Here is a 23,269-nt window from a genome sequence, read left to right as displayed (position 1 = left end):
CAAAAACATCCCTTAAGCAAATATTGTGTAAGCGCTTACATATTTCACTTGGCAAAGAACATCTGGCCTTTGTCACAGGCCTCCTTCTCTTCAAAAACACTCTTCGGTCTTTCTGCGCTTTTTGCTGTGGGAAACCATGAACGTTGAGATGATGGCGCTGTAAAAAGCTTCATCTTAAACACTGGAGGAACATGCGTTGTAAAAGAAATATTATGATCATGGAGAAGAGCTCCTCTGCAGCCTGCTCAGTTTCACACCGTTTGCGCTGATGCAGTTTTGAACACGGTCACTAGGGAGCACTGTAACACTGCTCACTGAATCCTACCACACACAAACACACACATCAGCCCCCACTCCTCAACAGGCTGCTGCCACGACTGAGCTGTTTTCTCTGCTTCTCCTGAGGGAGACCAGCCTCGCTTTTTTTTTTTTTTTTTTTTACTAAGTCCAGCTTCTCCATCTCAGATAATACAGAGCGGTTGTGGCCCAGATGTGAGGCACCAACACCAAAGCTGCTAAAAACACAGTCACTTTCACTCCTCCTCTTATGTCAGCGTGTTTTTCAGTCCATTTTTAACTTCTACTACTACTCCTCATGTTTTTTAGTGGTGCTGCTTTGGCTTCTAATCACATATTACAACCAGCACAAAAACAGAAATTAAACTGTTCTGCGGAGCAAAGTACAGACAGAGGGGTCCAAAAAACCTGAGATCACTTTGCCCTTCGCTTTAATGGAAAACCGACTTCTGCTGTTGGTGGTGTTGTTGGATTTCACCCGACAACACGAGTTGGAAAAGGAGGAAACACAATAAAAGCACAGCTGAGGCGAATGTATTTGATTTAAATAGAAGGCCAGTCAAATCAATTCATCACAGCTGGTGTTTGACGTTGTTCTTTACTACAACTGCCAGAAAACACTTGTGTTTAAAATGCGGAGCACAGAGACACCAGTCGTACAGCCTCGGCCTCCAGCACCTTCTCTTTTATCACTCTGGACTTTTCTTTCAATTAACGCTGTTCAAATATGCGGGTGTGACATGTAAGATGATAAGTACATGCATTTTTCAAACCACATCAGGGAGGTGCTCTGCCTCCTGCAGAAATTGGGACCTGCAAACTGGTTATAATGGCTGAAAACAGAGGTTTGACCTGCTTTGAAATAGCATGTAGAGCACTAATAGACTATCATGGTGGACACAGGTTGGTGTTTGAGAGAGACACTGAGGCGTGATGGCAGACTGAGCCCTTTGAAATAAAGACTTCATAGAAAGCAATCATTTTTGAGGCCTAACACCACACTGTGACAATGACGCAAGATGTGAAAACTCAGTGTTTCAACTCTTTTAAACTCCTCTGTCCACATTTGAGCAAAAACGCTGCATCAAATCTCCACGGGACATCGAAATGAACAAAGTACACAAGTCCATTGTCGGCGCGACTACACAGAGCTGTGCAGACAGTGACTGTGCTGGACCGAAACCAAGGTTGTTCAGGTGAAAAGAAAACAACTTTTTACAATCTCAGTAGAGGAACTCTCCACGCTCTGCAGCAGCGCCGGGAGATGTGGTCACTGGCAGGATGGTCAACGTGGAGAGACGGCCAGTTTCTAGTGCAGCGTGCGTGAGAGCGATTCAAGTACAGAGATGGAAGAAGCTGCTGTGTTCAACTCAGTCAGGTGGAGATGATTTATGACGGAGGAGAAGGTGGAATCTCACACTCCACAGGAACCTGTAGAGTTCCCTGATAAGCGCTCTGCTCGCCAGCTATAGGACACACAGCCGTGCTGCAGGTACAGGCTGTTCCTCTGACAGTTGGTGCAAAGAAATACAGCAATGTGTGAAATGAATGCAGTGCAAAGGACGACTGAAAGCTGGCAAACATGGACATGGACAGTTGCACGAAGATTTAAAAAATCTGCCTTTCAAATGTTTTAAGAGGAATAAAATGAAGCGATTATGTTTGCCCGAGCTCAAGAACAAACGTGTGGTTGTTATTAACGCTCAGCGTGTCATAAAGACTCCACAGGACACATTTAAAGGATTGGTTCAACATTTTAGGAAATGATATGCTTATTTGTGGCGAGTTAGATGGGAAGGCCAATACCGCTGTCATTTATGTATGATAAATATGAAGCTAGAGCCAGACGCTGGAGTTTGGAGACTGGAAACTGGAGACACAACCAGCCTGGTTTCTAGGCAACCAGCTGAGACTCTTGGTCCTAGCCAAAACGTTGATTTTTTAAATTATTACACTTGGTTTTTTTATCAAAACAAACCAAGCAAAATAATGTTCTTTTGTTTCCTTTGGACTAAGCCAGAGTTGTTGTTTCCCTGTGTTTCCAGATTGTTGGCTCAGCTAAGCTAAGCTAAGTTAATTAAAGGGATAGCTCAACATTTTGGCAAATTGGCCCATTGCCATAATCCCTATAGTCATAGCAGTAGATTTGTTACCTTTAATTGTTGGTGCACATTCACCACACTATGAGATAATAACAGAACGTTACCAGACAGAGTTGTTTTCAAGGTAAATTCATGCAAAACCGCTGATGCTGTTCCCGTCGGTGGCAGTTTTTTGGCAAGCAGTCTCTGCATTTGCCTCGAAAACAACTCTGTCTCGTAACGTTCTGTTATTATCTCATAGCGTGGTGAATGTGCAGGTCACAACTTGTCCACCAGAGCGTTTTGGAGTTGTTGGATTGTGTATTTGATGAGTTTGATGAGGAAAACCAAGAAATCCCATGAGCCTCCGTAGCGTAGCTCTGAGCAGCTCGCGGCTCTGCTCCGCCGTTCTAAAAATAGCTTGCACCGACAATTAAAGGTAACGAACCTACTGCTATGACTATAGGGATTATGGCAATGGGCCAATTTGCCAAAATGTTGAACTAGCCCTTTAACTGTGTATTCCCCATAATGAGGAATCCTCATCTTCATGTTTGCAGAAGGCAAAAAAAACTGTACATGACTGTTCTCCTCCTTCTAATCACTCTTTACTATCGAGAGACACAATTAAAACATTGCTACTAGTCCACCAATCCAACATATGGTCGAGCTGAGACTTGAGCTGTTATGTTTCATGAAGTGCATATTAATTCTAGCAGAGAAAATGAGCAGCCGTCCACAGGAGAGCAGGACTGGCAGCATCGCCCGCGGGCGGCAAGGACATGGAGGGAAACACAATTATTAGGTTCTATATATAGCATCTGTCTGACTTGTTAGACAAAGTTGAGTCATTGAGTGTGATTAACATTTACAGCCTTGTTGGTGTCTGTGTGCTGCCAATAAAAGAAACATCCTTCATTCAATCAGAAAACTTGGGAGGATCAGTATTTAAATCTTGACGTGCACTGAAACTAATACTGGAAATAGTCTCATCCAGACAGACCCTGACACATCCCACACACACCAGACTTGGTTCCAAGTGTGTGTCAGATCAGCGGGTGAAAGCGCTCGGCCTGATGGCAAACGCTCAGTCCCACACACTAGGCAGCATGATAATGCGATAATGCGCATGGCAGCCTTGAGCGTTGCCTGGGCGGCGCTCTGCATTTCCAGCACCACGCTGTAAGGAACAGCCGGAGGAGCGGCGCGGCTCCGGGCCAGCCTCACTGCCGAGGTTATCGTTAATGAACTCTGGAGCAAGGGTGCTGTAATTCACGGCAGAGCATCTCCCTCCTCTGCCAAGGCTGTGTGATGAAAGTCAACTGAGAAGCCAACGCACAGCAAAACGACGGTGGGCGGAAGCCTATTGGAAAAATAAGAATAAAGACAGCACTGTTTAATAATAACTGCCAACCACTCTGGATAATTTCTACATGGCTCCAAGGAAAGTGTTGGTTTCATATTCTTAACTCCTTTCCAGATAATGCATAATTAATTTTCAGTTTGTTTTACAAGCACGCTGCCTCAAGGGCCGATCTGGGAAGTCACCACGAGGAATATTTCGAAATATCAACCCATGAATAGAGATAATTAGGATGTTTGAGAAGTATTATCCTGAGAGAGAGGAGGAGCGCAACACAAACACACGAACCAAGATGTTCACACAGAGTCGCTTCTCTGAAAAAAACAACTTCTTTCTCTTTAAGATCTTCAGACTTTGAGTATAACCCAGCAGCTCTCTCTCGCTCACAGCCATTTTGTGGTGCTGACCCATCTGAGGGGTTTCTGTAAATGTACACCTTCTGAATGAATAAGCACTTCCTGTTTCAGTCAGCATTGGGGCTCACGCAGGGGAGAGGGGGGGTGTTGGAGTGAAATCTCCCACTCTACCCGCTCTTTCTCTCTCTCTCTGTTTCTTTCTCAACTCTGAAGAAAAAAAAAACATCCAGCCAAGAGCAGGATTTTCAGTTCACTTGAAGACTCTTAAACACACAGCTAAAATCTCACATACTTATCAAATTATAGAAAGGCTCTGTTACACAGACTTTATTGGAGCGTACATCAAATTAATAGCCAATTGTACGACTGCAACAGAAACACTTGGTTCCTATTAAATCATCTAATGTAAACAGAGAATTTCAGTTTCATGAGGAGAAGAAAAAAAACCATCCAGGAGATGGAGAGAGATGGAAGAAAACAATGTGGAGAGGAGGACAGGCCTGTTTATTTACTGAGAGCAGGCACAAAAGAAAAACCTTTCCAAAGTGTCCAATTGTGAGGACAGAAAGTCTCCCACAGCCACAGACAAACCTCTGCTCAAATACATGGACGCACAACCTCACACAGACACACACACACACACACACACACACACACGTAAACACAACCATTAGACAGGAGGAGGACAGATAAAGGAGAGGGTGGTGCAGCTGATGAAAAGACATGATTAACCTTTGATCTTAACTCTGTGTCATGTGTATATGTGTGTGTGTGTGTGTGTGTGTGTGTGTGTAGGCATGTCTCAGAGAGTATGAGCGAGTGTGTGTGAAGAGAAAGGGGGGAGAGAGTGTGTGTTTGCTGAATGATAACTGCGCTATGCGCTCAGCTGCTCCCACTGGAGACAGACAGACAGATAATGCTGGAGCTGGTCAGATCTGTCGATAATGGCTGTGGGGATGGAGGAGGAGGAGGAGGAGGAGGAGGAGAAGGAGGAGGAGGAGGAGGAAGAGGAGGAGGATGAAGAGGAGGTGGAGAATGGCAGTTGTATGCTGTGTGCGTAGCTTCTAGTCTGACTTACATGCTGCAGGTGAAGGCACAGGAGAGTGTGTGCTTGACCTCTGAAACTGAGCTGACCTGAGACAGAGCATGAAGACGCAGCAGCCCTGTGTGTGTGTGTGTGTGTCAGAATGAGATGGTCACACGAAGTGAGAAGTGAAAGAGAAAAGAAAAGAAAAGAAAAAAAACGAGTGTGTGTCTGTGGGAAAGCAGAAAAGAGAGATTAGTCTCTTTATGTGCCGGACAATGAGTTGTGTATTTGTGCGAACAAGTTCATGCATGACTGTTTATTGACAGTGTGAAGCTGTTGCTGCAGCGGGCAGACCCGGGGAATACACATGTGATTGTGAGAGAGAGTTGTGGGTTTCCATTTGATACCTGGAAGCTAAACAAACAGCTCAGACCTGCCAGATCTGAAGCCGGAGAAATAAACTCCATGGATATCTGAGAGGCTGGCTCTGTTTACAGGCTCATCAGTCAACACACCCCACACACACACACACACACGTATGGTGAAGCAGCTTCACTGAGGTCGCCCTTACAATAAAAATCTGATTCTTTCATGTACAGTTTTTCAGACTGTTAGAGAAAAAAAGAAGCGAGGACAAATCTGATGGAAAATCTCCAGTGACAGGACGCGTTTTGAAGCCCGGGGACGTCTGGTCCATGGTCACAACTCTTTGTGAAGGGTAAAAGAGGGGTGGGGACGCAGCAGAGATTGAAGCCACATGTTGAGGCACAGCACACATGACAGATTACACACACACTACACACACTGCACACACACATACGAACTGATTGATTAATCTGGAATGTTATTTTTTCTTTTCTCTCTAAAAGCGCAGAGCTCTGCAGTAAAGCCACTGTGCTGCTGCACATTTAAAGGTAGGCTATAGTATGTAGGAATTCCCCCCATCTAGCGGTGCGGTTGCCTATCGGAACGTATTCTTGATGTTGCATTCACGTGAAATCGGGCAGACGTCAGACAGACAACAGACGCTGCATGTAACAGGATAAACAAGCGTCTATGTAAACAAGTGGTCCGCCAGCACGAGGCAAAACAATACAGGCAATACCAATATGTTTTCATGGTGATGTCGTATTGTTTACCTGACCCACGTTTTACCGTCTTTCTCTCGTTGAGTAAAATGACATCCGGTGGGTTTGCCGACGGCCGTCTGCCTGACTGCACCTGAATGCAACATCAGTGTCTCCTTCCTTCCTCACACTACACAGTGGTGACAGTTTTAACAGGCCGAGCCGACAGCTCCGCTGAGTTTCTGTGGTTACCTACGGTCACGCTGCCACTGAACGTAAAAAATGGCGATGCAACATGGCCGCCTCGGTCCGGTGCGTCGCCCACTTATGTATTTGTAACGACTTGTAACAACTCATTCTAAAGTACGAGAAAGCTTTCATTTGTATGCGGGTGTGATTCAACTTCAGTGAAATACGTATTTATGAAAGCAGTATTTGATTTTTGCTAATAAAAAGCCAAATAAGTTACATACTGGGGCTTTAAAAGCTTTACCCCCCCCCTTATCTGTTAGTGTCCACTCACACACTTAACTATGACTCACACATGTCTGCTGATTCAGACACACGTTATTGTGTTGCGGGGTGACTCACATCTTCTCCTCAGAGGAGAGTGATGGGGTGTTGAGAGGGGGCTTCGCTTACAAAGAGAACAAGACGACGTGTTTGAGTCTCAGTCCCAGTTCTGAAGAGCAGGGAAGAACCACAGAGAAAATGGTGCAAAGTCCCCACCGACGTGTGCTGTGAGACAGGAACAACCCTCTGATGTTGTCCTGAAGGGACAGTAGCATATAGCAGGGAGGGGCAGTTTATTAGTGTCGAATCCCACAGTGAGGAGGAGAATGAGGCTGCGTGGAGATGAGAGGAGTTTCAAAAAAAGATCTCTCAGGTTGTGAGGGGCGTCATGGGAAATAATGAAAAAACTTAAAAAGGCACACTAACTCAAGATAAAAATACGTCCGCAACAACTTTTCCTCCAGTAGAAATGTCGTTCCAATTTAAAAGTGTTTGCGGAGGAGTGTGCAGTTGTGGAAATCGAGGGCCTCTCACTTCACCTTTTCAAAGAAATCACAGCTGGCATCATGGGAACTGAAACCAGGGACATTTAGTTTTCATTGAAACTATGTCTTTGGTAGGATGAAGTTCCAGTAAAAGAAAAAAACAAAACACTACTGGGTTTTTTCCAATGTAATGTGGACATTCAGTGTGTTTACAGTCAGATTTGGGCAGTCAACTGGAGTCATATACACAGAACAGCCGGAGGCTGAATGTGGTTCCTTAATGGCAGAGCTGGTCTGACTGTAATTTACAAAGCATTTTGGTGCTAAAAGTAGCTCCTGAATCTGAGTGAAATTATACCTGCACACAGGTAATGGGCCTCATCGTATCAGCAATCTGGAAAATTACAGTGGTTCTAACTATTTAAAAAGGCACATGGAGATGCATTCAAGATAACACAGATCCAATCAGCCAATCAGGTACCACAGCTGTAATGTCTCATCTGTAGACATCTGAGAATTCAGAGAGCATTATTATATAGGACACCTCAGCTCTCTATCAGTATTATCATCTAATGAAAGCTGCACTTTCTTCACTGTGTCCAGCAGCTCATTAAAGATACGTGGATTCATCCCAGACTAGCGTAAATAAAGACATTGCAGAGAATTGTTTTCACCATGCTGGATTACACAGACTACACAACTGTGACGTCACATGTACTGTATGAAGAAGTCCTGTCAGCCAGTGTGGCCTCTCTGAGCTCAGGTGTTCTCCCAGTCCTTCAGTCAGCAGCTGTGAGAACTGTTGGAGCTCTTCTCACGGCCCCGAGCTTCTTCAACACAATGCACTAAACCCCAGTTTTGGAGTTTATTAAATCCAGACAACCGGCCGCGCAGCATATTTTCATCAATACTGCGACTAATAAGAATCAGTACTTCCACCCTGGTGTCGAGGAGTATATAAAGCATGTGCAGATTTTTATCACTTGTTTTTATAATCTGCGAAAAGTCAAAGATTTGTTTGAAATCTCTTCCCATGCAGCTGCATCTTCTGTGCTGGTATTAAATTCTCCTTTTTATCCATTTTCTCTAATCTCCTTCCTCTAGCAGCAACAGAAGAATGACTTTTTTGCTTTTACTAGGGTTTTATTTTCGTTCCCATTTTTTGCCAGTGTTATATCATAAATATATTAAACTGTTCTTGATTTCACACATAAATTGCGCTTCAGAGATATTAAAATGAGATGTTTTCCTGCAGTAAGAGTAATGTGGGGCTTTAAAAGATTAAATGATGTGTCAGACTTAGTTTGTGACTGGCTTTACCTGAATATCTGTTGTTAATAATGAGAGTTCACCTTAGATGCTCTTCCTTGCTGCTTTAAAATGGGGTTTTCTTCACACTCAGAGAAGACTTTTGTTATTCATAGCATGTTTAACAGTTTGATACTGCGCTACAGAGCTGCATCAATCAGTTGCTGAATTAATGAATCTAACGACAGAAAAGCCTTTTGAGGTGTTAGTCCCAGCCTCTCTTATGTGGAGTTTTTCCTGGTGTCTTCAGGCTTTTCTGAAAGTTAAAGAAGCCATCTGTAAGCTTGGCCCTGTGGCCAACATGAGCGTAAGCGGCTGTTTACTTACCAGCCGTGCCAAAAGATTCAGTCATCATCATGTTTACAATACGAGAGGCTGTAATACAACAGCTCTACTTCTACAGGACGGCCACCTGGACGCTACAGTGACTCCCTATCGGAAAATGATGAGCTGGCTGCAGCTAGCTGGTTAGCATGCTAACTTCATCAGGAGTGAAGATGTGATGAAGCAAAACAAGAGGGTTGCATTCCACCACTGGAAATGTTAACTCATTGAGTGCCGCGCTCCTTTCCAAAGTTTTAGTCAAGTGTACCGGCAAATTAGACCATATTTGACTTTTTATTTTAGAGCCATAGTGTATTCTATATTATTGCCACCAACACATACTGTAGCTCATTTGAAAGGTTTAACTTTATCCTTCAAATGGCCACAAACCGTTTGTTTCTACGTGCCTCCGTTCCTGAGAAAAGTCAAGCTAAACATGGCTGGGTTTCACCAAAATCCCACCTTTTTTTCTAGAAAAGGAGATAGAGCGTCTTTTATGAAAGGTGCGCTGTTTGTGTCTGTCGCTCTTCTCACACTCGCATTTCTGGATCAAAGGGCTCGTATAAGATAAATATACACAACAATTGTTGTTCTATTCACAAAACCACCATCGGGGGCGGGGGGGGCGCCACTAAACAACAATAACACAGACGCACCGTGCCGTGTCACAGCCTCTCGCCGCGGAACGTGAGGCTCTGCCGGCCACAGCGGCTCGCGAACACCGGTCCCGCCGGTGGTCGCGGTCCGTCTGTGGTACGGGTCGGTGGTGCCGGTCTGCTTTGGTCCAGAGACCATCAGATTTGACCGCGGGAGGACTTTGGGGAGGACACGGTGTTGCTCCAGATGAAGACCGGGCGGGACTGTCGGCTGAGAGCTTCCTGGTTCAGCTCCCAGCTGCTGCAGCCTCGCGGGTGAGAGCAGAGCAGCAGCGGAGCAGCAGCGGAGCAGCTGCGCTGCATCTGCATGCAGACCTCCGTTTGCAGAAGCTGAGTTATGATAAAAACTTCCAGATCATGAGCTGTCATGTGACTTTGATCGTCATCTATTTCAGTTCTCCTCGTCGTAGAGTCCCCAAATTTACATATAATGTGTATTAAAGTGTCTATTTTCATAATTTAAAAAAAAAGCAAAAAACGAAAAATTTCGTTTTTGGCACTCAACGCATGGGAACGAAAAACGAGAAATTACGTGGTTGGCACTCAATGAGTTAAGATGGCATTGAACTCATGCTTCTTTAGACTTGTAAGTAAACTGTTATACTAATGTTAGCTATGTAGCAATAGGAAAATAACAACTAGCTTCTAAAATGATTTTCCATTTGGGCGACTGGTTGGATGAAACATGATGTGAAGACACCACATTGAGCTTGTAATGGCCTTTATCACTGTTTTCAGGCATTTTACAGCAGGTGAATAATCGACTGCTGCATGGATGATTAGGTTTCAGCTGGCAACAAGTTATCTAACCCTAACTGATGCAGTCTCATTTCTTAAACAACCATGTTGGAAGACATGTTCTGTGGTCGTGGAAAAGATGTCAATCTGTTTCAAAAGGGTCAAATTATTAGCATGCATTAAGCAAATAAAACACCTAAGGAGATTACTGAATCTACTAAAATTGGGTTAAGAACTGTCCAATGCAATATTAAAAACTGGAAGGAGAGTGGATTGGCCAAGACAGAGTGCAGACCTTAACCCTATTGAGAATATCTGGGAGGTGCTGGAGAAGACTTTGCACAGAGGTCCGACTCACCCATCATCAATACAAGATCTTTTTTTTTTTGGATAGGCAGTGTACTTTACCACACTGTGTTCAGCACAAACTAAATTCCATTCAAAAACTGGAGTTAAGTGAGATAATGGGTTTTTACTTTTGTGTAATCTGGGAAGAAATGTACAGAACAGACAGCTGGCACACTCCAACAGTGAGTTAAAGAGGAATGAACTGTGAGAGAAAGTCCTCATTGATAGATACGGAGCGCAGGGAGGGAGATAAGGTGGTGAGTCCCACTGACACAGAGGAAGCCTATCACAGGAAGCCTCTCTTGTAAATGTCAGGTCCACCTAATCGCTGCTCCGCTTCCTGTTTCCTGGACAACATCACACGGGCGCTCATGATGATACCCAAGACCAGTCGGGACCGTACATACACTTAACCCATCCAGGCGGGCATCCTACACAAACATCACATCCTGGTGGGGTTGAGGTCCACATCAAAGTGGATTATAGGGTGGATAAGGCCGGCGCTATGGTGACCGCTAGCAGACATACCACTTATTATTTCTGACCTCGAGATGTTGACGCCACCCATGGATTAAGGGAACATCTCAAAACTATTTCTTATTTTTCAGCTTTTCTTTTTCCCTTTCACACACACATACACACACACACAAATATGTACTCAGATCAGTGACCTAATCACAACAGTCCACTGCTTTACTGACGCAAAACATCTTCAAACTAGAAAAGTCTCATATTCCAGGCCTGAGGGCCGACACCGTACCCACAATAACCTCTGCTGAAGAGACGTGCAGCTTTGCAAAAATAGGTTAACACAACATAAATAACACACAGCGCTCTCACTAACACACACTCTACACAAACAGCAGCCCCATAGAAACACAAAAACTTCATAATCCTGTCACTCAAAATACACAACGGGCTAATCTGCTCCCACACATCACAACAGAGATCCGTCACTGACGGGTCAGGAGCGGCGGATCGCTACTGAACACGCTGGAGGTTTGCTCGCTTTAGAATTATTTAGAGCGAGTGAGAGTTTGAGGCAGCTGTCGACTCATGTGTGTGCATGTGTGTGTGCATGTGTGCTCAGCCTCTTGACTGTTGCAGTGGTGCAAGGAGGCCTACCAGAGGGCTGCTCCCACCTGAGAGACAGATGTTTGTGTTAAAGTGTGTGTGTGTGTGTGTGTGTATGTCTATACAAATGGACAGGAGAGGGACGACCTGCTGCAGTAATGCTATAAAATGCACATAAGAGTGTCTAATAGCTCCTCAGGATGAAATAAAACCCTGTGAGTCGCTCATATATGCGGATGTTATGATTATTGCAGAAAACTATCTCATTATTCAACAAGTAGTTTTGCATTTTAGTTGTAATCCTCAGTTTGTTTAACAGCTTCCAAGACGTGAACCAGACGTCACACAACAATTGTCACTTTGTCAACACTCGCTCATAAATAAGTGAGCGTTTCATTGCAGCTTATGTGCAACGGTGAAACCGTGGAGTGATGCTCCGGAGGAAGTGAGGAGAAAGTGAAAGAGGGGGGAGGGAGGTGAGGAGGAGAGAGCAGGAAAAGGACAAAATTAAAACCATACATCCCCTCCTGGAAATAACACATCTCCTCCTACAGTGAGTTTTTTTGGAGGATTTGCTATCGCTACAGAACGGAGAAGGAAATTAAAGCACGGCCAGAAATAGAGAGTGTTTTCAATGAGTCGAACTGAGCTGGTGTGTTCTGGGTCAGGGATGCTAAAGCGGGAGCTGGTGAAAGGGGCTACAATGGGGAACAGGGGAGGGGGTCGCTCTGGCCTTAAGGCAAGGGGCAACAGTTATAAGGGAGGTGTGTATATGTGAGTTCTAATGTGTTTATTTTCTGGGGGGCTGAGTTTACACAGCAATCCTCACTGCAGACAGCCATTATCGCCGTGTGTACGCCTACGCTGCGTGGACGGTGGCGATAAGAGCAGCGACGGACCTCCTCGCCAAAAATGTGTTTGTCACCTTGTGAGAGAGGCAGCAGAGGTTTGAAAGGTTAACCATCTCTCTCCGGTTCATTCATCCCACCATCCCTCCGTGTCTGCTCCATCAGAGAGAACCATTCACCTGGACTCAGAGCGGGCTGAGCATCAAAGAACCAGGTGTGTGTGTGTGTGTGTGTGTGTGTGTGAGAGAGAGAGAGAGGAAACAGACGGACTCCAGATAAAATGAAATGATGGAGAGTCAGACAGAAACAGGTTCTATTGATGTTGGGATTTAAATGATAACTAACATCTTCCCCAACTGGCTGACTGTCTCCTCAGCACTGCAGAAACACTCATCTAGCACTGGTGGACTACATAATACCTAGGGCTGTGCCAAAAAAATCGATTCACATAAGAATCACAATTCTCATTTAATACGATTCAGAATGGATATAAAATGTCCCAAAATCGATTTAAAAAAATAAAAAAAATGAAACAACTCTGCTGGCTGTCGGCCTCCATTTCCTTAGAATTTAAAAGGCAGCATGTTTAGCTGCACTATTTTTTTTTTTAAAAAATAGGCACTTTCAACAATTCCATCTAAGCATGGATAAATGTTTAAAACTCAAAAAATTTGAAAAAGACACTTTAGTCATTCTGTCTTGCAAAGCAGACTGGAGTAGATCATGAGGATCCTTGTACACCGATAGACTGAAGCAGAAATCATTAGGAATCAAATTGCTTTGAATCGAAAATCGATTTTGAATCGACTCGTAGCCGTAAAAATCAGAATCGAAACGAATCGTGAGATAGTAAAAGATTCCCACCCCTAATAATACCTGAAACACCCTACAGACAACACTGGGCATTGAACTCAACACTTTTTGACTGTCTAACAAAACGAACCAGTGACAAAGAACACTAAAAAGTGGAATCAGGTAAAAATAATAGTGCAGATGTTTAAAATACCTACACTCAGGTAAAAGCAGTCTCTCACAGGACGTAGGCTACATGCTGCTGAGTAAGTGAACAGCTGTTAATGCTAATGCTGGTTATGTGGAAGTAGCACAACTTACAAACAGCTCCTTCAAGACAAACTTTTAAGAAGACTTGACCTATATTAAAATGAGATAAAGCACGTTTGTACATTTAGTGTAGAAGTTTTGCTTTGGCCTAAGTTCAAGTAGTAAATCTGTGGCAGTCTTAACCTTGCAGACTGTGTTTATTAAAGGGAAATATATGATATTGATATATGTTTTAGAGGAGTTCTTAAAAGGTGCGGGCATTTCCTTTCTGCTCTTTGCTTCTAATGTGTGTTATTTCGTTTAAAATAGTCAATGAAGGAGATTCCTATTTGATGAAGACTTTGTACAGTTTTGGACAGAGCTTTTGTTTTCTGAGGCTGTGACTGCTATTAAAGAAGAAAGAAACGCCCCTCTAACAGTTCAGGCTGCTCGCGGCCATCAAAATTAAATCACAAATCCGATAATACAGCTACAATGAAAACCAGGAACCGATGGAATATTGTGTTTTCATGCCAAAGACGTCTCATACTTGGAGTGTTTTTCATACTGAGCTTAACTGAATTCTCTGTAATTGAATTACATTTTTTTATTCATCAAACCAAAACTAAGACACTTGAGCTACGCATGCATGAGTCAGGAACTTCCCTGCATGCGCTGCAGATGAATCTGCGCAAGAAAAACACATCTTTCACCATGGAACGCTGGGGATGAGGCACGTACGCCGTTAGGTGATTCAGACAGTCGTAGCGGGAACACTGGGGCGGGAGGGATGAAGTCCAAACATCCCCTCTGACGGCCCCCCCTCAGTTTGTAGGCCTGTGCCTGGTCAGAGTAGAGGTCAGATGAGGAGGAGGAGCAAGTAGATAAGTCTATCTCTATCAAGAGACACAACAGAAAGTGACTAGACACCAGACCACATGTAAAGAAAGACTCCTTTCTGCTCATTCCTGACTATCTCCTTCTATCTACTGGCTGGACCTGCAGTCCTCCATAGGGACACTTTGATAACACAGACCATTACCTCCTCAAGATTTACGAGCACCTAAACACGCGCAGAGTGGAGCATGACATGTACGAAACAAAGCAGGGGCCGGGTACGGAGGACAAAGGAACACAAACTGATGGGGAAATGGGGGAGGAGAGAAAAATGTGCATTTCTTAGCTTCTCTGCGAGATGATGGGGTGTAAGAGGAGAGGGGGCCATTATAAAAAAAAAAGAAAAAGAAGGAGGAGGTAGGGGAGTAGGGGGGCGTTCCCATTGGCTCAGGCCTTGATTAACACCAGGCCTCCTGACAGGAAATGACCCGGCCAGCTCATAGCGCCAGGAGAGCTTCCATCTGCTGTCGAGGCCGTAGAGAAATTCTCCACCCAGGAGAAGTTGGAACCAAACAGGAGAAACTTCGAAATGAATGAACACGTTTCATTTCCAGGACTAAATAGATTAGTCCCACTGCTTGTACAGGAACCTTCGCACAGAAACAATCACTGTGTCCCTGTTGCTGTTTCGAGGATGTAGACGCCAAAAAAGCAGAACCGAGCCGGAGCCCTTTTTCAATCCAGGATCTCAGGATCACCAACACAACGTAAAATCTTATTGACGGCTGATATCACAGTGGTTAGAGGTGGACAGTGTGTAGGGAGAGTGGGTTAGACGGTTACTCAGACTGAAGCTGTTTGAGGAGGGGGTGGAGAGAACGAGGGGACAGTTTGGGGAGGAAAGCGGGTACATTAGGACAGGTCATCTTTCACTGCTGACTGGAATCCTCAATGTAAACAACTTCTTCCGCATCAACAGATAAAACACAGATATACTGTAAAAACCAGGAGGGTCTGGTAGAAAACAGACTCACATTCACACACACACATGCACGCACGCACACACACACATACACACTTATTTACGAATATAGTTAGAGTCAAGCCATTTGTTCCTCTGAAAAAAAACAAAAAAAAAACAACTATATACGTCCACAAACAGAGATACCTTCTTTAAAGGGATAGTTCAACATTTTGGCAAATTGGCCCATTGCCATAATCCCTATAGTTTTAGGAGTAGGTTCGTTACCTTTAATTGTCGGTGCAAGCTGCTATTGCACATTCACCACGCTATGAGATAATAATGGAACGTTACGAGACAGAGTTGTTTTAGAGGTAAATTCATGACATCAAAAACCGCTGATGCGCATTCCCGTCAAGGGCAGTTTTTCGGTAAGCAGTCTCTGCATTTGCCTCGAAAACAACTCTCAACTTTCCTAACATTCCGTTACCTCATAGCGTGGTGAATGTGCAGCTCACAACTTGTCCACCAGAACATTTTGGAGTTGTTGGATTGTGTATTTGATGAGTTTGATGAGGGAAACCAAGAAATCCCATTAGCCTACGTAGCGTAGCTCTGAGCAGCTCGCTGCTCTGCTCCACCATTCTAAAAACACCTTGCACCGACAATCAAAGGTAACCTACTGCTATGACTATAGCGATTATGGCAATGGACCAATTTGCCAAAATGTTGAACTATCCCTTTAAACTTTCTGTCTGAGCCTGAGTCCTGCACAGAATGTAAAGTAAAAACTTATGTAGACAGATGAAAGAGGGTCGTCTCCCTCAAGAGGAGCCGGGGGAGGAGGAGGGGAGGGAGGCCAGCGGGTGGACCGGACTCCTCCGACCCACAGTGGAAGGGTTGCAGGCTGACCCCCGCCTGCACTGACGCGTGTGCAGGGGCCAGGGGCCGCTGTCTCAGTTCGAGTCCCTCTGGAGCCGGTCTGTGTGTGTGTCCCTGTGTGTGTGTGTGTGTTTTCAAGTCATGATAGTGTCCTTTTTCATTCTACGGGGCTCAATTCCCAGCAGAGATATAAGCGCTTACGAGCCTTTTATGATGTGCATTTCCTGTCATAAATAAGAGGCAGAGGAATTCTCTGCTGAGCGCTAACACACTCCATAAAGCAAACAGAGGTGTAAACTACACTCTGGGCAGCTCTGTGAAAACCTACCCCGACAAAGCATGAGAACAAGCCGCTGCGCTGCTTTGACAAATGATGGTTTGATTCTGAGTGACAATGCAGCTTTGTTTGTTACAGCACACAGGACGTCACACGATGCCACCTATGGAGCCGTGTTTGACAGTCTGGACTGAATGGATGCTCTCGTCATAACCACAACAACTTGCAAAGATCAGTAGTCTTTTTCTCCCCCCCAAGTGGTTTTGTCAGTCCTGTCTGTGCTGCGGTTCACTTCTTCAGTTTCATTTCCACTTGAGAAAAACCCAAGTTCTCTCAGAGTTCTAATAACCAGACTTGAATATTGTCCTTCATGGGATCACTGTGTGTTCTTCTTGAAAACTCTTTGATACAGTGTAGCTGAGAGAAACCTGAGAGATCAGGTGATTATCATGCAACAAAATGAATCAATGATTCTTACTTTGTGCAGTTATCCTATCTTTGTAACTTCACTAAACCTTCCAGACGTGTCCTCTTTGTCGATGGCAAACGCATCCTTTGCTGTATGAGAGGTGTGCTGCTATCTTTATTACATCTGATATGAAAACCTGACTTGTTTGCACCATTCAAATAGTTTTTTTTAAAGTGAACGACTGTGTAGAAGAATGACTGTCCCATGAACTGCATGAAAACCTTGGCTGTCTCAATCTGTTTTTAAGAGACTGTCACTGCATTTCAAGTTGGAAACATTCAGCAAGGACACTGAGTCTTATTACATATCTTATGCTCCAGTCAAAAGTTTGGACACATCTCTTCATTCAATGGTCTTTCTTTATTTATATCACGTTCTATATTGTAGATTCACATCGAAGACATCAAAATTATGAAGGAACACATATGGAATTATATAGTTAAAACTAAAGTGTTATCTGTCACCTGAACCCAACTGAGATGGTTTGGGATGAGTTGGACCACAGAGTGAAGACAAAACAGCCAACAGGAGCTCAGCAGCTCTGGGAACTCCTTCAAGACTGCTGGAAAACTGTTCCAGGTGACGACCTCATGAAGCTGATGACAGAATGTCAAGAGTGTGCAAAAAGCTGTCGTCAAATCAAAAGGTGATTAATTTGAAAAATCTAAAATCTAAAACATATTCTGCTTTAACTCTTTTTTGTTTACTAGACAATTCCACATGTGTTCCTTCATAGTTGTGATGTGTTAAATCTGAATCTACAATGTAGAAAGTCATGGAAATAAAGCAAAATCATTGAATGAGAAGGTTTGTCCAAACTTTTGATTGGTAGTGTGTAGAAAACCATCACATGGATGTCATCAAGGTTACACATTTGATTTTCATCGAGACAGTGGGAGTTAGAAGACATTTTTCCACAGGTCATCTACTGAACACGGCCACATTGCTACAACTCCACAACTTATTCTTCATGTGTCTCTCGCCTCCTGGTCTCTGGCTCTCACACTGTCCCCTGGTCCACATGAGTGCAGACTGAACCGGCTGAAGGGAGAAGGGTGGATACAAGGAAACAAGGCTGTACAGTATTGAGACCCAGCCATGGTGTGTAACTGCTGACTTGGGAGCAGACTTGTCAAGGAATGAGAGTGGGGGTCTGGTGGCGGCGCTGTGTGTGGCCCCGCCTGGTAACCAGGCCTGTGTGGCCCGGCAGTAAGGAGCTGATGAGCCTGTGTTAATTAAAGCCTGAGCTCCGTGTCATCGGCTTATCTGATGGAGTGAACGAGGGGAGAACAACGCCACCGGCTGCTTTGCTCACCCCGGGGTCCGCCGCTTTCACCTCATATCTGTACGCATGTGTGTGTGTGTGTGTGTGTGTGTGTCCGCTGGTGTTTGTGCAACAGGGGAGGAAGTAAAGAAAGACCACCAATTAAAAATAATTGGGACTAATTTCATAAACACAGTGCAACAGGGGAAATATATTTAATCAGGCATGATCATTAGACTCAACTTATGCTCCACTTCCTCCAATGCAACCAGTCTGGTTTTAGGGCCTCAGAGAGAGGAGGAGAACAAATAGAGGGAGGTGAAGAGAGACAAGAGGGAAACAAGGAGAGAAATGGAGAAGGAAATTTAAAGGTATAATGTGTAGGAATTCCCCCCATCTAGCGGTGCGGTTGCAGATCGGAATGTATTCTTGATGTTGCATTCACGTGAAATCAGGCAGACGTCAGACAGACAACAGACGCTGCATGTAACAGGATAAACAAGCATCTATGTAAACAAGTGGTCCGCCAGCACGAGGCAAAACAATACAGGCGTGACAATATGTTGTCATGGTGATGTCATATTGTTTACCTGACCCACGTTTTACCGTCTTTCTCTCGTTGAGTAAAATGACATCCGGTTGGTTTGCCGACAGCCGTCTGCCTGACTGCACCTGAATGCAACATCAGTGCCTCCGTCCTTCCTCACACTACACAGTGGTGACAGTTTTAACAGGCGCTACCTGGAAAACTTTCTTCCCGAGCCGACAGCTCTGCTGAGTTTCCGTGGTTACCTACGGTCACGCTGCCACTGAACGTAAAAAATGGCAACATGCAACATGGCCGCCTCGGTTCGGTGCGTCGCCCACTTATGTATTTGTAACGACTTGTAACAACTCATTCTAAGGTACGAGAAAGCTTTCATTTGTGTGTGGGTGTGATTCCACTTCAGTGAAATACGTATTAATGAAAGCAATATTTGATTTTTGCTAATAAAAAGTCAAATAAGTTACACACTGGGGCTTTAAAAAACCAACGAGAAGGAAAAGTCTGAGAGGTAGGCAGACGGAGGCTTGGTGGCCGGTTATGTGTGATCCCTTTCATGTCCTTCGGCCGGCCCGGGCTGCCGTGCCAACCCAAACAGCGGCACTGGGGAGGTCCGACTCTCCCACTGCTCTGCTCTTCCTTGCCCTGCGCACACCCCATAGGCAGGATGAATAACACACAGAGAGAGAGAGAGAGAGAGAGAGAGAGAGAGAAGTCGTGACGTGAAACCGCTGCAACTCCGCTTACATTTCACATCTTGCTCTAAAAGTTATTTCGTGACCTTCTTTCTTTTCCTCTGTCACTGCAGCTGGTAAATCTGGAGCTGAACACCCACACACACACTCACACAAGTACAGACAAACACGATCCATCACCCTGAGCTAGCTTCATGTCCTGGGGTGAGGAATTAGCTGGTTGGCCTGCTTTCTTTCTTGATTTACTCTTCTCCAACGCTGAGAGGGGAGATGGAAAAAAAAACCCAGAAAGAGGGAGGAGGCTTCACTCTGCACCAAAGAAAACCAAAAGCCACCGGGACTGACAGGAAACAAATCTATAAACTAGTCTGAGGAACACTCATTTTTCCTCTCTTACCAGCATCAATGTAGTTTTTGCCACAACTGAACAAGGAATTAACATTAACTGCTCTCAACTATTTACAACCTGCACACATCACACAAGCCGCCCCGCCGCGCCACAGGCTGTCCCACGGCAGCCAATCGGACTCCGGCTTTCAGGAGATCAGTGGATGCTTCGTCCAATGCCGTCGCTCCCTCTGCCTCTGCTGCGCTGCTCCCGACCAATCGGGCTCTTTCCCACATGTGGTGTTGGTTCTGGTTTAAGAGCTCATTTCCCACTCTGCAATAAGCAGAACCATTTTCTTGGATAAATACTGCTAGAGCCTTTAATCAAAACCATACAGTAAGACAACAATACACAGACATGCTGTGAAATCTAAATGTTCAGTTCACATGTACACGCACACAATGATGAGAAAGTTGTAAACAGAAATACAAACATAAACTTTGTCTTGCCTTGGAAAAAAAAAACCCAGTTATGAGTACATAGGAGCAGACTCTGTTTTAACTCGTCTCCTCTCTGGTGTCAAAATAAAAGAAGAAGCACAGTGATGAGGCTGGTGATACTCACAATTTTTCTTACTGTCAACAAATCCTATGATTGGAAACTAACAATGCACTGACCCCTGGAGCCAACGTCTGACATATGTCATGTTTCGGTGCCGTCCATTTCAATGAGCCGTCTGCTGCACTGGCTAACTTGTTCCTTTATTACCACAAACAAGTCCAGTCGTTCATTTAGAGTCGGTCCCACATACGGTACACCGCCCTGCTGCTGTAAATACACAGCAGCTCACTAAGTCTGCCACTGAAAATAGTCTTCAACAATTATACTATTTATTCCTGTTAAAGTCTTTGCAGAGAACTACGACTTCCAGCTTCTTCTAGAAAGTACGTAGACTGTATACCATGTAAAGAGAGAGAGAGAGAGAGCGCCGTGGGTCCAGCAGCTCGGCACAGAGCAGGACTGTGCAGGGTGGGGATGGGATGGTGGTCAGGAATATAAAGAGACAGATGAACTCATTGTTGCTGCTGGCTGCTCTGCTGACAGTGATGACAGTGAGACGTCGTCACCTCAAGGCCTCATCACCTCACCAAGTGGCACAGCTAAATCAGTCCGCACATCTTAGTGCTTATTGCTATAGCATAGTAAAGCTGTGACTCACGGTGCTAACTGGTGACCTGCAGGTCACTCTGCTATTTTTGGAGGCATTATATTAATTTTAAGCCTTTATTGCAATGTGTGAGCGAAGGAGCTTGATTGTGGACAGTTAGGAGGCTCATTAGCTTGCTAAGTGATGGGGCAATAAGCACATATACGTTTATTAAAAAGATGTAACTGTTCCATCTACTGCTCTACGTTACTCTGTAGTGGGGCATATACTCTGACACTATCCAACTATGCAAGTTTCCCCCCCTTCGGCCATGCATATTTGTTTTCAACCAAGCCGGTGAGAAGGCAATCCATGGAGCGGTGGGTAATGTTATATATCATATAGTGTATATTTGTGTAGTCTTATCTGTCATAAACAGGAGATTATGGATTACAGGGCGTGTTTGTGTTGCGGTGCCGCACAGACGAGAGCTGGGACACCGGGTCGGAGGCCCTGGTCTTACAAGGTTGGTTTTCAGCCAAGAGACGCTACTGTAGGTGGAAGGCAGAGAGCCTCCATTCTCCCTGGAACTAGTCATTTAACCATCACAGTTACTCCGAAGCTGTTTAATTAAAGGAGACATATCATACCGCTTTGTCACAAATTAAAATAGTCCCCAGGTGTCTTAAAGACATGTCTGCGACATGCTTTGGTCAAAATCCCCCAAGGATCAAACATCACAGCTCTTTTCATCCTCTCAAAACAGCCCTGTTCAGAACGGCTGGTTTCAATGCCTGTCTCTTTAAATGCAAATGAGCCACTGCTTGCCCCACTGCTTTTACTGCTACCAGGTAGGGGTGGGGTTATGCAAATTCCAAACCGAGTTACATCACTGGAAGACAACTGAGGGAACAGCTCGTAAAACCACATGGATTTCAACCTAAGGAGCCTGAAAATTACAGATGTTTTTGTCAATTCTCACATTTTGTGGCTGGAAGGCAAAACAAACACCTAGATATATGTTAAAGAGCCTCCAAAAAGTGATATTTCTATAATATATTCCCTTTAAGATAAAAATCTTGCATATTTCTTCCTTAATAACACTGAAGGGGGGTAACAAAAACAAGCTAATACACTAGATACTTCCATTCTGAATCCTCCAGCTCTCAGCTCCCTCCACGGTCAGCACACTCAGATCTGCTTGTTGTTGTTGTCTGATGTGAATTTGCAGGTCAACATTTACCCACATAGAAACTACGGTGAAGAAATAACTTTGCCCCCAAGTGTAAAATAAATTCCACAATGAAGTTTCACCATCCTAAATTCTTTTTTACCCTGGCCTTAATTCATTAAATATTCCCATGAATACAGATTTATATCTACCTCATGGATTAGGCAATAAACCGCTGTTTGCCGTTCTGTTACATTTGATGCTGCGATAAAGAAACTGAAGGTCCGCCAGAGCTGACAGGAAACACTGAATGGAAATAAATCCACTGTGTAAAGTAGTCTGAGGGAGACCATTTCCTGAAGATGCTCTTTAACTAAGTTCCCAGAGAGAGGTTGTTATTGAAGTCAGTGTGTGTTGCACTGGGCTCTTTGTTTCTGCCTGTGTATATTGTCCTTGTGCGCACCCTGTTTGTGCACCGTGTGTGTCCGTGTATCTGCGGCGCGTTTCGCCGAGCTCTGCCTGCTTTACTGTAGCCGAGGGGAGCAAAATAAAAGAATTTGTAAAAACATTGTTCTCATGGCGACCAGGTTTCGTTCAACGTCTGGTTTTCATTTGAGTCTTTTAATTGGGGAAAATGTCACAATCGATGTTTTGCTCTGGATGCTGAGAGAGAGACGACCTCCCGTGTCATGTTACTCCGGCGCGCACTTCATTGGCTGCTATAAGAAAAAACCTACACACACACACACACACACACACATTCAGATTTAATAGAAAAGGTGCACACACACTGCTGAAATTCCTCTGAATGGGCAATATGTGCACACACGCACACACATTGTTTTTTTCTGTCTCAAACACACCTGGCACACCATGACAGGGTAATTTCCAGTGACGTGTTTATAACAGAGAGTCAGGTTTTTAACATGAGCCACATCTCAGGGCCCTGCGCCTGCCAAGAGGCCCCAAAGTCCACGCTGCACCACGCCAAGTAGAACAGGAAGACAGAGAGACAGAGTATGAGAAGGAAAAGAGGGAGAGAGGGAGTGTAAAAGAAGAAGAAGAGGGATCAACAGTCTTTATTAGAGCTGTACATAGATTTACTAACCCTATATATCCTATACGAGCCGGTGCGGGCTGCAGGATGAAAACCAAAACAGAGATGTAT

General features: G+C 44.5%; 1 protein-coding gene across 1 annotated transcript in view; it reads right to left on the bottom strand.

Moving 5' to 3' along the window:
• The window catches only part of scfd2 (sec1 family domain containing 2), a 124,870-nt gene that overhangs the window by 44,396 nt on the left and 57,205 nt on the right, over positions 1-23,269 (bottom strand). The gene's annotated exons all lie outside the window — the stretch shown is intronic.

The sequence above is a fragment of the Trachurus japonicus genome, chromosome 4 (assembly GCF_045865225.1).
Source record: "Trachurus japonicus isolate A0001 chromosome 4, Traja_1.0".
Taxonomy (NCBI): Eukaryota; Metazoa; Chordata; class Actinopteri; order Carangiformes; family Carangidae; genus Trachurus; species Trachurus japonicus.
The sequence above is the reverse complement of the archived record's forward strand: the minus strand, read 5'-3'. Positions and strand labels throughout refer to the sequence as shown.